General features: G+C 43.9%; 1 protein-coding gene across 2 annotated transcripts in view; it reads left to right on the forward strand.

Annotated features, from left to right (window-relative positions):
* Window positions 1–13,755, forward strand: part of LOC111861806 — a 322,342-nt gene that overhangs the window by 74,775 nt on the left and 233,812 nt on the right. Inside the window, exon 1 of one of the 2 annotated variants that reach the window (XM_023846678.2) lies at window positions 3,474–4,059. The exons of the other annotated variant lie outside the window; for it this stretch is intronic. The gene's annotated coding sequence lies outside the window, so the exon portion shown is untranslated. Of the gene's footprint in view, window positions 1–3,473; window positions 4,060–13,755 lie in introns of those variants that run through there. 2 annotated transcript variants of the gene reach the window in all.

Here is a 13,755-nt window from a genome sequence, read left to right on the forward strand (position 1 = left end):
TGCAGAACCACGGGGCAGCCAACGGACGGAACCACACGAATGAAAAGCACCAGGGCTACCGCAAAGCTAACCTGCTCGCAGTCAGGAAGAACTGCGCGTTGCGTTGCGTTGCTGTTTCTCTGCGGAAACAAGTGACATGCAATGTGTCGCAGGAAATTGCGACGTTACCACAGCAACGCTCTCTGCTGCTACTGCTGCTGCACATTGTTGCAACATACAGCCACGTCCCCAGGTACAGGTCAAGAGAATTCTCACGCCCTCTGCGCATGTCAGGTGCGGTTCACCCACAGTTACTGTTGTGACATGTTCTTGATAATGTGTCCCCGAGAGGGATGGCATAGCGTTAACCGTTTAACCTCACATTCGGGAGCTTCTTGGTTCGAATCTAGCCCACGACGTATATACTAACTTGACAGGATTTCTGGCGCTTTTCTTAGTTACTCCAGATGAATGTTGTGATAGTATTTCGATATATCTGCTACCGTTTTCTTCCGAATCCTTGCCTGTTCATCTATCATCCAGCCATTCCACGTTGTATACTCTGCCTACATACGTCGTTAAACAACCCAGACAAAAATGTATGGAAGCATTGATACCTACAGAAATGCATACGCAGTTTTGGTAAGGAAACACACCACAGGCGTAGATGGGAGGATAATATTAAAATTGTTTTTATTGGAAGAGGATGGCAGGGTGTAGGTAGACTGCATTCATGTAGCTCACAGTAGGGAGGTGTGAAGATCATGAGCCGTCCGGTTTGTACCTCCTTGTGGATCTGACGGAGACCGAGTCTCAAGAGGCTCAGTGCCGCCCGTTCCATATTTCTTGTTTGACAGGCTCGCCGAGCGGTTTCTTGCTGGGCTTATTCCTCGACGCTGAAGGTGGAGGTAACATTCATCCGAAACGTCGGTTTATTTTCAGCAGATTACATGGTATTATATCTGATAAGACAGAACACTTTAACTTTTAATTAGATTCTCAAGTGGGAATATGCTCCATGCAGTTTCTTAGTTAGTTAGTTAGTTAGTGAGTTAGTTACAATCCCATTCATTCCATTCACTTCCATGTTAAACGTGGAGACGTGTTTTTTGGACTTTTTTTCCCCTCTCGCAGGCTTAACACCACACAGCGCCCTACCTCCCGAAACAACGGTAGGTACAGCTATGTTCATAACAACACTCGACAGAACCTCAAATCTCATTCATTCGGCGTCAGAACATAACAAGATTAGTGAATCATGAATCGGGAAGCATGCGGAAGGAAGAGGTTGTGACCTAAGTAGAGGTACTATCCCAGCATTTGCTGAAGGGACTGAGGAAAACTAACTATGGAGCTGCGTCGTTCTTGGGAAGCCGTCAGTTCCTTCAGATACTCAAAAACTTCCCAACATTTTTTGGAACCCAAAGTTTCATTATCGTATCCACAAGAGCCCGCCACTGGTCTCTATCCTCAGCCAGATGAATCCAGTCCATATCATCCAATTATACGTATTTATCAAAGATCTGTTTTTATATTATCACGTGTATGTGTGTGATTATAGACGGGGTTTGGATTCGTGAATGAATTTAATGTCCACTTACATGACTCAGAACTACAAGCAACTACAGCGCCACTGCTAATCTCCAAAATTGACAAATCACCACAGCACCCGCTAAGCCTTTTTCCAATTGCTATGTCTTCAGCCATTCCCTGGCAACGGTTCCTAACAGTGAATATTCTTCAGCTTTACGCACTCGTGTTCTCTCTTCACAACTACCTGTGCAGAACTGAAATTTATTTCTTTTTTATAACATCTCGACACGGATCACATAGAAAACACTTCTTATATTGTGCGCGTTACCTAGCAACGGATCTATACGCCACAATATTATTCTCCCAGCTACATCTAGGATATCATAGCAGTAGATGGGACTGAGGAAAACCCATGAAAATCTTCAGTCTTTATTTAGTGTCTCTGAGTCGAGATTTGGAGCTGGGCCCTCATGAGCACGAGGCAGGATCGGTACCCACTCGCCGACAATGATTGGTGTCTCCCCTGTAAAAATAGGGAAGTGGGGAGCAGTGGGGAGCAGTGCGTCGTTGTTGACTGTCCCACGGCTGCGCAGAGCAGGTGTTCACAACCCACAACTCTGATGTCGAGTGGCTGACGGGCTGAAACGTCAGTCGGGGCGACTAATTACGTTTCTTTGTCGCGTTGCCCGCGCTCCATACTAACAGCATTTAACACCTCCGGCTGACACTAAGAACACGGTACTAGTTGAAAAATGTCATTAAATAAACCAATTACGAGCGTGAGATAAAAAAGTTTTACCCGTGTTTACAACGTCATGAAAAAACACGAGGAACAGTCGCGTACTTGCACGTAATCTTAACCTAAGGAAAAGTGTCAGCTTAAAGCTCCGGTCGCTTTCCCCCCCCCCCGGCGAAAGAGCCCACGCGGTCCATAGTCTGGAAGCAGTGGAAGAAAAGAGGATCTTGCCGTTACCGGGAATCGAACCTTCTCACTTCAACTGACGCGCTAAACAGAGGCCACGTCTACAACCGCGGCCTGTGACTGAGGTTCTCACGGAGGTGACAATGGAACGTGACGCCGTGTAGTCTGGTAGATATATACCGGAAAAGGCGGTGAGCTCTCAGTGTATAGTTTGCTTTTCTATTATACGTTAAATTGAATTTGTATTCTGGAAAGGAAATCACCGAGAAACAAATAGGAGTGAGTGGGGGAAACGTGCAGCATCTGAAGTTCACTGCGCAGGTATCGAACATGGACCCTCCACATATAGGAGGTTAGTTAGGATGTCCTTTATTCGAATCCGGGTGATCGCCTTTGACGTCGTGACTGAAGCCATTTGTTTGGTTTTAATTATTTCTCGTATGTGCATATCAAGAAAAGTCTTTTAACCGGCCACGACAATTTCATGCTTTCCATATTGCCGCAATTAACATAGGATTCACCAAAACATTGCCATGAAGCAGAATTCTTCATGCGACTCTGAAAATTCTCTCAGCTCGTCATGACAGTTTGTTAAGACCAAGTTCCATACCCATGCTTATAGAACATATGAAATATAACGGCTCTGTGGGACGCTGGGACGTGCTTCTCCAGCCTGAGAACGTACATACACGTACCTGAGCGAGTCAAGAACGTAGCATGGGCTATTAAGCCACTTTTACGTACCCCATTAAACGTATTTTACATTCAGACAAATAAAAACGTACATCAACAAACAAAGAGACAAAGGTATAACAGAAAACATACGACAAACTCAGAGGGCCATGGATTCATTCAGCGAGGGACAGAGGAAGGGGTTGAGGGGGGGCAGAGAGAAGGGAAAAACAGGCTGTACCGGAGTATAGAATAGATTATGATGCTCCCGGAATGGGCCCATCGATCTAGCAGAGCGTTGAGGCCGCCCGCGCGCGCCCGGACTTGCTAGCTAGCTCGTTCGCTCGGTTCAGCGTCGCTTGGTGCATGAGAGCAGTAGTAGCCTCACGGCGGAAGTGGCAGGACGTCAGCCAGCACCTGCGTAGCCCCGAGTGACATACAGCGCTCATCTGATCTCACTCACAATGCGAGGTGTCTGTGTACTGTGTCTCACGGTTACTGCTTTAAAATGTTTAACGTAAAGTTATTTGTTATATCACAAACACTAAGAGACAATATTGTTCAAACGAGAAATATGTTAGTGTCAACAGAACAGCATGTAGCAACACTCGAAAATGTCTATCGATTTAATTTCGATATAATCTAACGAATGTGTAGTGACGTAGAGAGTAGATTAGACTAATTTTTAAATATATTCGTTAGTAATAACATATATTGATTTTTACGGAGAAAAATATTTTTTTTTCATTTGAAGAAAAAAAAAACATTGCGTGTATTTCGCTAACATTCTGGTTATATGTTAAATGTGTGGAAAGTGTTGATTTAAAGTGAAAAGTGTTTTTGGACCGAAGTGTTGAAACAAATAACAGAAGCAACATACTGTAGTTGTGCTGTGTGTCTGGCGGACTTCCCGAAAATGCTGCGGTTTCTCTTGACAGGATATGGCATATTTGGTGAGCGAAATAATAACTTGTAATAGTGAAGCATATTTTGAAGGGGTCTGTACTGCGTGTTATTTATATAAAAATGTAATCGTCGCCTGCCTTTTGCACTTCTCTTCTGTACCACGTCTCGTTTCTCTTTCTTCCCCTTCAATCCCTCTCTTTATCACAGGCTCCCTTTTACGTGAGAAGTAAAATTAGAGAGACTCATTAACCCTCTAAAGGACAAGGGTAAATGCTCTATCATTAAACAGGAGTGTAAAGATATTCAGTGTACATTTACCTCGCGCGTTACAAAGCGTTGTGCATGAAACAGTTAAAGCTATTATGAACTGTGTCGCACGCACGAGTAAAGAGTTTCGATAGGAGAACTTGAATGAATGAAAATACCATGAAGATATAGACTTAGGTGGGAGGATAATATTAAAATTGATATTAGAGAAATAGGATGGGGCGTGAACTGGTTACATCTGCTTGAGGACAACTGCCAGTTGAGGGCTCATGTGAACACGGTAAGGTACTCTTACGACATAATACTGAAATATTAATTTACAAGCAACTATTCATTGTTAGGTTATGATATTCGAATTGGCTAGAAGCGATAAATGTATAATAAAAAATTAGTATTACATTTCAGTATTCACTATTGTTACTGCGTGTAAAACGAAATTAAATATATGTGAACTGTTTATGTTAATTTCAGAGCCACATTGCAGCAGATCACCGCCTCAAAAAGAATAAAACAAATTTAATGCAACGTAGTCGAAACAATAGATATTTTATTTTGATGATATCTTGACTGTACTTGTGTTCAGGAGGCCATTGTTGAGTGCTGATTACGAAAGTTGGGAAATTAGTTCATATTTTCCATTTTGTGTAAATGTCTCGGAAACCGTAAGACTTAGGGAGAAAGTGCATGGCACATAAAAAAATATGTTTCACTTTTGTTAGCTTGTGTTCGAAACATTTTGCGCTTCGATAAATGTTCAGCAAGTTACGCTCTGAATTACCCGCAAGAGTTCATGGGGAGGTCTTCATGTAAAGCGGCTGTTGAACTTGCCCGATTTAAATGAAGGTTGAAGCAACTAGACAATTTGACGTACATGTTTTTCTGATATAAAATTTCAGGCAAATTAGTCCAGCAGTCTTCCAATTTGACGCTTACAAATTGTAGGATGGACGGACTTACTGTGAGTTATACAGCGTCACTAACATGCCTAAAAGCACTACACAGTGATATATACAAGTATAGGTATCAGCTGCTTTAACGTACTAAAACTCTGCCTTCTGCCCACACAATGTATTTATGTGTTCCTTATGGTTCTCACAATAAACAGCGACTGTTTCCCCAAACAGCATTAACCGGTCGGGCTCTGTAGCGGAGACGTAATGTGTTTCCTGTGAGGTACGGACTGGATTCTTATATATAAAGTCTCTGCATTCTGCCCTCACGGTGTATTCCGTATGGTTCTCAAAATAAACAGCGAGCATTTCCCTAAACAGAATTAACCGGTTGGGCTTTGTAAGAGAGATACTCTGTATTTTCTGTAAGTTCAAATGTTTTTAATATTATTTGTATCAACTTCAAGCGTCAAGTTAAATTTCCGTACAAAATCGCGCAGTTGACCATAAACGGTAGAGTAACACTCGTGCACCTTCTCTCAAGTCACAATTTCTACTCCAAAAATATTATGTAATTTCTCTCCCATCCCCCCATCCCAAAACAAAACAACTCCCACTTCTCTCATTGCTTTCCCCCTTTCACTCCTTTTACTGTTCTTTCCTACTTTCTTTGGCAACGGTTCACAAAACTTACTACTTCATATGAATTAATAGATCCTCACCCTGAACACCAAGGTTAATGAGCACTGCTTGGGTCTTGTGTAACATTCATGAATGAAACTTATGTACCCAATCGGCAGAGACATGGAGACTATCCTGACAGGCTTTCGTGCTTTCCCTCAGTCCCATCAAGTAAATGTCTCGTTAGTACCTCGATTTTTTTTCCCTTTATTGAAAATCAGATTGTACAATCTATGTCATTATGCTGACTGGTGTACAATTTAGCAACTACCTCGAATTTGCCACGACATCTTCCTTCCAAATCCTGTCTAGTTCATCATTCATCATACTGTTAGCTACTGTAGATACAGCGTACATTGAATCCTGGATTTAACGAACAAAATTCTTCGGTACTTCCCCGTAACCGTCTGGTTGTTACGTGGTGTATACGGACTCCCGTCAGTCGCGCTGGCAGCATAACTTGTATCTAGCACATAGGTCGTTCTGTCGCAAATCAATTTGTGTTGGGCTGTGTTTGATTTGTTCTGTGTTACAAATATTTTGTTTAATTACCACTCCATGGGGAAAAGAAAATAAACGAGAGAAACTTGAAGGTAAAACAAAAGATAGGACTTACTGGAAAACTGTAATTTTCTTTAGATTTTTTGGTCTCATACAGACCCTGTTTTCTACGAAAATTTGGATTGAATGGATATTCGGAAATGTGTAAAGCTCGACCACCGAATTCTTCCATTAAATCCAGTATACAGTGTAATAAAGCAACAACAAAAATCGCATGGCCGAGAAGAATGTGCACGCAGTTTCCACCCACCCAGTAGCTACATGCATATGAATAGCATTTCTTTAGTGACGGGGTCCCGAAGGAAGTCGGGCAGACCGCTGATGGTCCAGACCTTTTATACTGATTAACTGCCTTTTGTGTTGCTTCTGGCTTTTGAAAGGGGGGCGCCTGTTGAAATGGTACCTATTGTTAAAACCATATGCATCTCTTTAATTAAGCCCTTTTTGTTTGATTATTGTCGTGCTCATAATGACTGTTTACCAACTGTATAAGTTATATTGCGCCCAAGGTCAGAGGGGTTTCTAAATGGTGAATAGAATGGAAGAGCCGTGTCCTGTTCGGGCATGGCTTCGTGAATCTCGTCTGTTTGTTTGTTTGTTTGTTTAGTGGCTGTTTCCAACCTCTCACGTTATTTTCGTAAAATGTGAGGGACAAATGTAAGAAATGTTTGCTATTTACTCTTACCAATATGTACGGTAGCCACGGCTATTAAAGCGATGTGCAAGTGTTGCGGTAGAGTTTCTGGTTGCGATTCGAAACGTCGGTTCCGATTATTTCTTATTTATTTGCACGAACAAACTACTTAACTTCTTGAAGCTGAGACCTTCTTGAGAAGCCGCCAGTTGTGCAGTTAAATAAAGAACTTCGTAAACATTTTATGGAACCCGAAGGTTCATTACCATGTTCACAAGAGCCTTCCACTGGTCCCTATCCTCAGCCATACAAATCCAGTCCATACCACCCCATCCTCTATGAGATCCATTTTAATATTATCCACCCACCTACGTCTTTTTCTTTCTAGTGGTCTCCATCCCTCTCGCTTCACCACCAATATCCTATATGTATTCCTCTTCTCCCCCATTCGGGCTACATGTCCTGCCCACCTCATCATCCTCCTTGAATTGGTCATTCTAATTATATTTAGAGAAGGGTACAAGTTATGAAGCTCCTCATTATGCAGTTTTCTCCAACCTCCTGTCACTTCACATCTCTTCGGTCCATATATTCTTCTCAACACCCTCAGTCTATGTTCCTCCCTTAATATCAGAAACAAATTTCACAGCCATACAGAACCACAGATAAAAGAGTAAACATTAATACCTTAAGTGATTCCTTCTCTAAAATTTTAGACTTTAAATTGCTATATTCACAAGGTAAGCAATCGTACCCCCGCCGAAGAACGGGTAGTTTTTCTACTATTTATACATACTGGTATATATGAACAACCACAATCTGTCTGTCTGTTTGTCTGTCTGCCTGTATCTGTTCCTCTTGCTCCCACTTTGAGAATAGGGCGTCCGTGAAACGCTTCGTTTCACTTCAGTTTCTTAATCTTAGGCGGTAGGACTCCTTGGACGGGGTATCAGCCCGTCGCAAGGCGCTACCTACACATGACAACACAAAACAATTGCAGACGAACATCCATGCCTTGAGTGGGATTCGAACCCATGATTCCCAGTGTTCGAGCGGGCGAAGACAGACATGCTTCAGAACACGCGGCTGGCCACTGCGATAGGCGAACAACTACTGTCTAGCAAATAATTTATAGCACAATTATATCATGACCACTTCCTTCCCAATCCTTTCTGCTTTATCATTCAGTAATCCTACCACTCGACACTGTGTAGCCTGAGATAATGAGGGCCTTGTTCATTAACGCACAAATAAAAACTTGGGACCTGTAAACTGTGATTGAATTATCTAAACAAAGACAGCTAAATTTAGAAATTCACTCCCCTTTACGTAGCACCTCTGTGTGTGATGCTTTGGGTTCGCACCTTGCCCCGGGCGCAGTGTGGCGTGTGTAATTACAGAAAATGAGCGCGTAATTACCGTTTCTTCCTTTGAGCTGCATTTTGCGTTCTGTTTGTGTAAACAGAAGCGGCGGGAAGAGAGGATTGTCCTTGTCACGCTGTGTCTGCTCGGGGAAGGCCCGCAGTCGGTGATACGTTCCATATCATCACAGTGATTATGAACAGCTCTGTATTCTCTTATGTGACACCGTGTAAATAGGTACTTATTTTTCAGAGGAACCAACTGTCTCTATTTACAGAGTACTAAAAAGCTAAAGTCTCTGTGAATAACTAATGAAACACTACGCCATGAAGACGTATGGGGGAGTGGATGGATAGATCCATATATTCTTGACTTTGGCACCAGATGGCCGCGCCATTGCTCAAGCGGTTAGTCGCTGGCTTTCCACCGCGGCGCCCCGGGTTCAATCCCGGGTCTGGTCAAGTGGGATTTGTGGTGGACAAAGTGGAGCTGGGGCAGGTTTTCTCCGAGTACTTCGGTTTCCCCTGCCAATCTTCATTGCACCAATTGCTCCACAATCACCCTCACCTATCATTAGGGGCTGGTACAATAGGCAAGAAGAGGCCGCAGTACAAGGGACTTAGTCCCACCACACTAGCAATAAATAAAATGCCACTAGATCAAGGTGAATTGTCAGTTTCACGCCCCTGCCGCCTTACCACCAAGAAAGGAGCCCCCGGTGCCCATTTGTTTGGAGGCTGCTTGGGCCCCATAATCGGTCTAGACGCTGTGGAGAGAAGAAGAAATGTTAATAGTGCCGGGGATCGAAACTTTGCCGTCCAACCCATAGGCCTGAGGTATCCCGGCTCCTTTCACGGCAGTATTTTACTCCAGATCACTGGTATCTGTCTACGAGGCTACACGGCGTCACACCTCAGAGTACAGTAGCCTTAACATTTCCGTTAGAAATCCAGTTTCCGCGGAATTCTGGTTCTCTATGGAGGTGAGTATTTGACGCCGTGTGATCCGGTAGAAGTTACCAGTGTTTCGGAGGAACATACTGCCTCTATCTTCGTGGTTGAAGAAGAAGCCAGGCAAAGGAAAGGATCTCAATTGATGCTGCACTTCTCTGACTGGTCCCTGGAGAAGTTTGCAACGTTTTTGTTTCTGGCTATTTGCTTGGTTTACACGTCACCCCTGAAGATGGAGGCAGTACGTCCCCCCGAAACGTCGGTAAATATCTACCAGACGACACTTTGTCATATCTCAGTACGTGGCAATGTACATACTTGCATGTTCTTTGTATTATTCAGTATGAGAACGCTGACTTCCAGAACCTGCGGTAATTAAGTAGGAGCATGGCAACGGGTACAGAGGGCGGAATATGTCTGCTCATGCGCAGTACGGTCTGTCGCGCCATTCTTGCACAAAAAGAGATATTCAGGTTGAAAATATACAGTGGAATGAGGAGTGACACTGATTTTTGGTAGTAGTGATGAAAGTGGTGCTACCGGTGGTCATGGGAATTACGAGGCGTGGAATTTGTTGGATACCTGAGCGACTGTTAGCTTCTCAATAAGGACTGTGCTACATGGAGTTTGATTTTAAGATCGATACGATTATAGGTTGCGTTTCACTCACTCACGGAGCTGAGCCCTTCTTGAGATGCCACAAATTGTGCAGCTACTCAAGAGCTTCCCAGCATTTTATGGCACCCGAATGTTTATTTCTGTGTTCACAAGAACCCTCCACGGATCCCTATGCTTCTACAAATCAATCCAGTCTATACCATCACATTTCATCTAAGATCCATTTTAATATTGTTCACCCACCTACGCCTTGGTCTTCCTAATGGCCCTTTGCTTCTGGCTTTCCCACCAACATCCTATATGCATTCCTCTTCTGTCTACATACCCTGCCCGTGACTTGATCATTCTAATTATACTTGGAGAAAAGTACAAGTTATGAAGCTCCTCATTATGCAGTTTTCTCCAACCTCCTGTCCCTTCATCTCTCTTCGGTCCACCCTGTTCTCAAACACCATCAGTCTAAGTTCTTCCCTTAATGTCCGAGACCAAGTTTCACACCCATACAGAACCACAGGCAGAATTATAGCCTTTACGTAAGATAATTAGGGTGAGGCATTACTGGATTGTATCATGCAGAAACTGCTTCTGCATCGAGTTTTCTGCAATATATGGTAATGGTGTCTTGAGCGTAACAGGTACAGGAGCCTCCAGTATGTAAGCAGCTAGCGGACTGGCCGAAGAAGATCCGCTCCCACAATTCATAGCCCAGTTTAACAATGAGTAATGCACTCTATCGGAGAATGTGGTAGTGAAATCACTTTCAGAGGGCTTCTGTGTACTCTGAACTGACCGCTCGTCCCTCAATGCCACCCCCTCTTCGCTGATCTGGCTTCTAAATAAGATGATCTTACACATCCCACTATTATGTGAGCTTCAGCAACCCTCAGGGGGAGTTGTGAATCCCTTTAAGGCTCAATGGTCACTATTTATACCACCTGCATTAACATTAAAGAGCCCCTATGTTTTGAGAAACGTATGTGTGCGTGTTTCAAATGATTATCTTAATGAAGTGTAATGATTTCCTCAGATAATAATGATTATTTCGTCGGTTTGTCGTTTCCATGAGAACTTAATGCTAAACTAATCTTAATTCCTTTCAGTAGAACCAAAGGATGGTAATAAAACACGACAGTGGGCCAGTCGGTATTACAGTGACGACTTTTGCGAAAGAGGTTTCCTCCAGGTTGTTATGCTTATACTATCATGCTGTCTTTCCATGCAGTTCTGAGTTCATAGCTTGCACACTCAGCGAAGCGTCACTTCGAAGAGTCCCTCAAGGGCTGTGACGTGTAAGAGTTGACCAGTGCGGGGTTACCTGCGGAGAGCGGACCTAGAGATGGGAACTCTCAGATTTTCCTGTTGAATTTTCAATACGCGTTCCAATAGGTTTTCCTTCTTTGCAATTTTGATTGCGAAAAATTTTCCTACCGAATAGGTCGTAAGTCTGGTAGGGCCGGGATAGCTCAGTCGGTACAGCGACTGGCTACGGACTGGACGACCGAGGGGTCGGATTTCGAGTCCTGGGGGGGGGGAAGAATTTCCACTTCTCAATGCTGTCCAGACCGGCTCTGAGGCCGACCCATCCCTCTCTCCAATGGGTACCGGGGGCCCTTTCCCTGGGTTAAAACGACCGAGGCATGAAATTGACCACTCACCTCAAACTAGTAAAAAAATTAATTTATTCCTGTGCTTAACGAAATAAGCACAACGCCATGAAAGTGTATGGGGGGGTGAATGTATAGATCCATGTTTTCTTCACCATGGCAGTAGCTGGAGGTGAGTGGTCAGCATCACGCCCCGTCCGCTTTACCTCCGGGTAAAGCGCCCACGATACTTGTTGGGTAGGAGGTTGGTGGACCCTAGAGCTCGTCTGGACGACGTGAGAAAATTCTTGATCCTACCGGGAATCGAATTCCGACCCCTCCCCCGTCCAACCCGTAGCCAGTCGCTATACCGACTACGCCACCCCGTCTCCACCTGCAACTAATGCCGAGGTCAAGAAAACGTGGCTCTATACATCCACTCCCCCGTACGCCTTCATGGTATAGTGCTTACTTAGTTAAGCACAGGGACAACTTTACCTATGTAGCGGTGACACGCTAGCCTCCTACGCGGTAGGCACTCAGTTGGAACCTGGGCCGTGACTCCTGCTGTCTTGACTGTGGACTTTATCGTTTTCCCCGGTAGTTTCTGTAAACTGGTACCTTATAAACAATATTCGAATACTCATGCATCCGTCATCCTACCATGAGACGCCATATTGTATAGCTACTGACACGTTCGTAAAGAAACGCGTTTTACAGCCGCAAGTTTGAATGGCTGGGGGGAGCGATTGGTGCTTGTTACCTTAGTAGAGTTGCAAGGATTAAAAGTGTTTGTGTTGCTATGTTTAATTGAATAGCGCTGTAGTATGTTGTGGTTTATGCCGCGGAAAATGATGTAGCAGAGTTAATGGAGAAGAGGATTTCTCTGTAAGGAAGGAGCTCAGGTTGAGATGTTCGCACATAGAGAGATCGCTCGGGTGGAAGAGAGTGAGTTTAATCTGGGAAACCCTTAATGCGACACAGTACTGATGGGAAAATACATCTTTAAGACATTTGCTTGTGTTCACGGGAAAGGAAGGACAGTGTTGTCCTCGCAGAGACCCCGGGAATACACGGGGGAATTAGAGTGGTTATCGCGATTGGCTGGGTTGCCATACTTACTGACTGACCGTCTACTCTGCAAGTACTTTTCACAACCAGTTTAACAATCCAGTGGTAAATATACATACCATGTCACTTACCATACAGAAACTCTATATTCTGCTCACACAGTGTTCCGTATGATTCTCACAATAAACAACGACTGTTTCCCCAAACAGCATTAACCGGTTGGTCTCTGTAGCGGAGACGTAATGTGTTTCCTGTGAGGTACGGGCTGGATTCTTATATATAAAGTCTCTGCATTTACAACTCCCTAAACGCCCAGTACGCCCGCGGCCACATCGACCAATCACCGCACCTATGCTGGACAAGAAAAGTAGTTGTGATTAAAAAAAAAAAAGAATTGTAATTATAAAATCCTGTCATTGGACGAGCAACAACCCTTTGCCCCTTCACAACAGTGATTTAAATTTATCAATACTTGAACAGTTAAAACCCTTTACAAATGTGATATACAAATGTTTGCTGCTCATCCAAAGTATGCAAAAAAAAAAACTGTAGAAAAACAAATGTAAACTTTTGAAATAAAGGAACAGGACACACAGGGTCTAATGTTAGGGTTCGCGTATTTAAGCCGGACTGCTGGCTAGAAGTCAGTTTGTATCCGGAAGGTCCTGAGACCGGCCAGCTCGACCAAGGTTTTCCGTGGTTTTCCTCGGTACTAGAGCAAATGCTGAGTTGGTACCCAATTCCACGTTGCACTGCATGCCTCACATGCAGCCCTCCCATTGTTAACATCGAAATTTCGCCTTAATATAGCCCTCCCAACGTTAGCAAAAACAAACAAACAAAAATCCGATCATATGCTCTATCTTTACCAGAAGGACAAGCGGGCACTGCCTGGGAACCTTCAAAATCTGAGATATAGTTTCTTTCCCCCCCCCGCCCCCAATGTAGTGTCTCACTACGACCACCACTTCTTCTTCTCTCTTCTCTCTCTCTCTCTCTGCCCACACAGTGTATTTATGTGTTCCGTATGGTTCTCACAGTAAACAGCGACTCTTTCCCCAAACAATATTAACCGGTTGGGCTCTGTAGCGGAGACGTAATGTGTCTCCTGTGAGGTACGGACTGA

The sequence above is a fragment of the Cryptotermes secundus genome, unplaced genomic scaffold (genome assembly GCF_002891405.2).
Source record: "Cryptotermes secundus unplaced genomic scaffold, Csec_1.0 scaffold620, whole genome shotgun sequence".
NCBI classification, from domain to species: Eukaryota; Metazoa; Arthropoda; class Insecta; order Blattodea; family Kalotermitidae; genus Cryptotermes; species Cryptotermes secundus.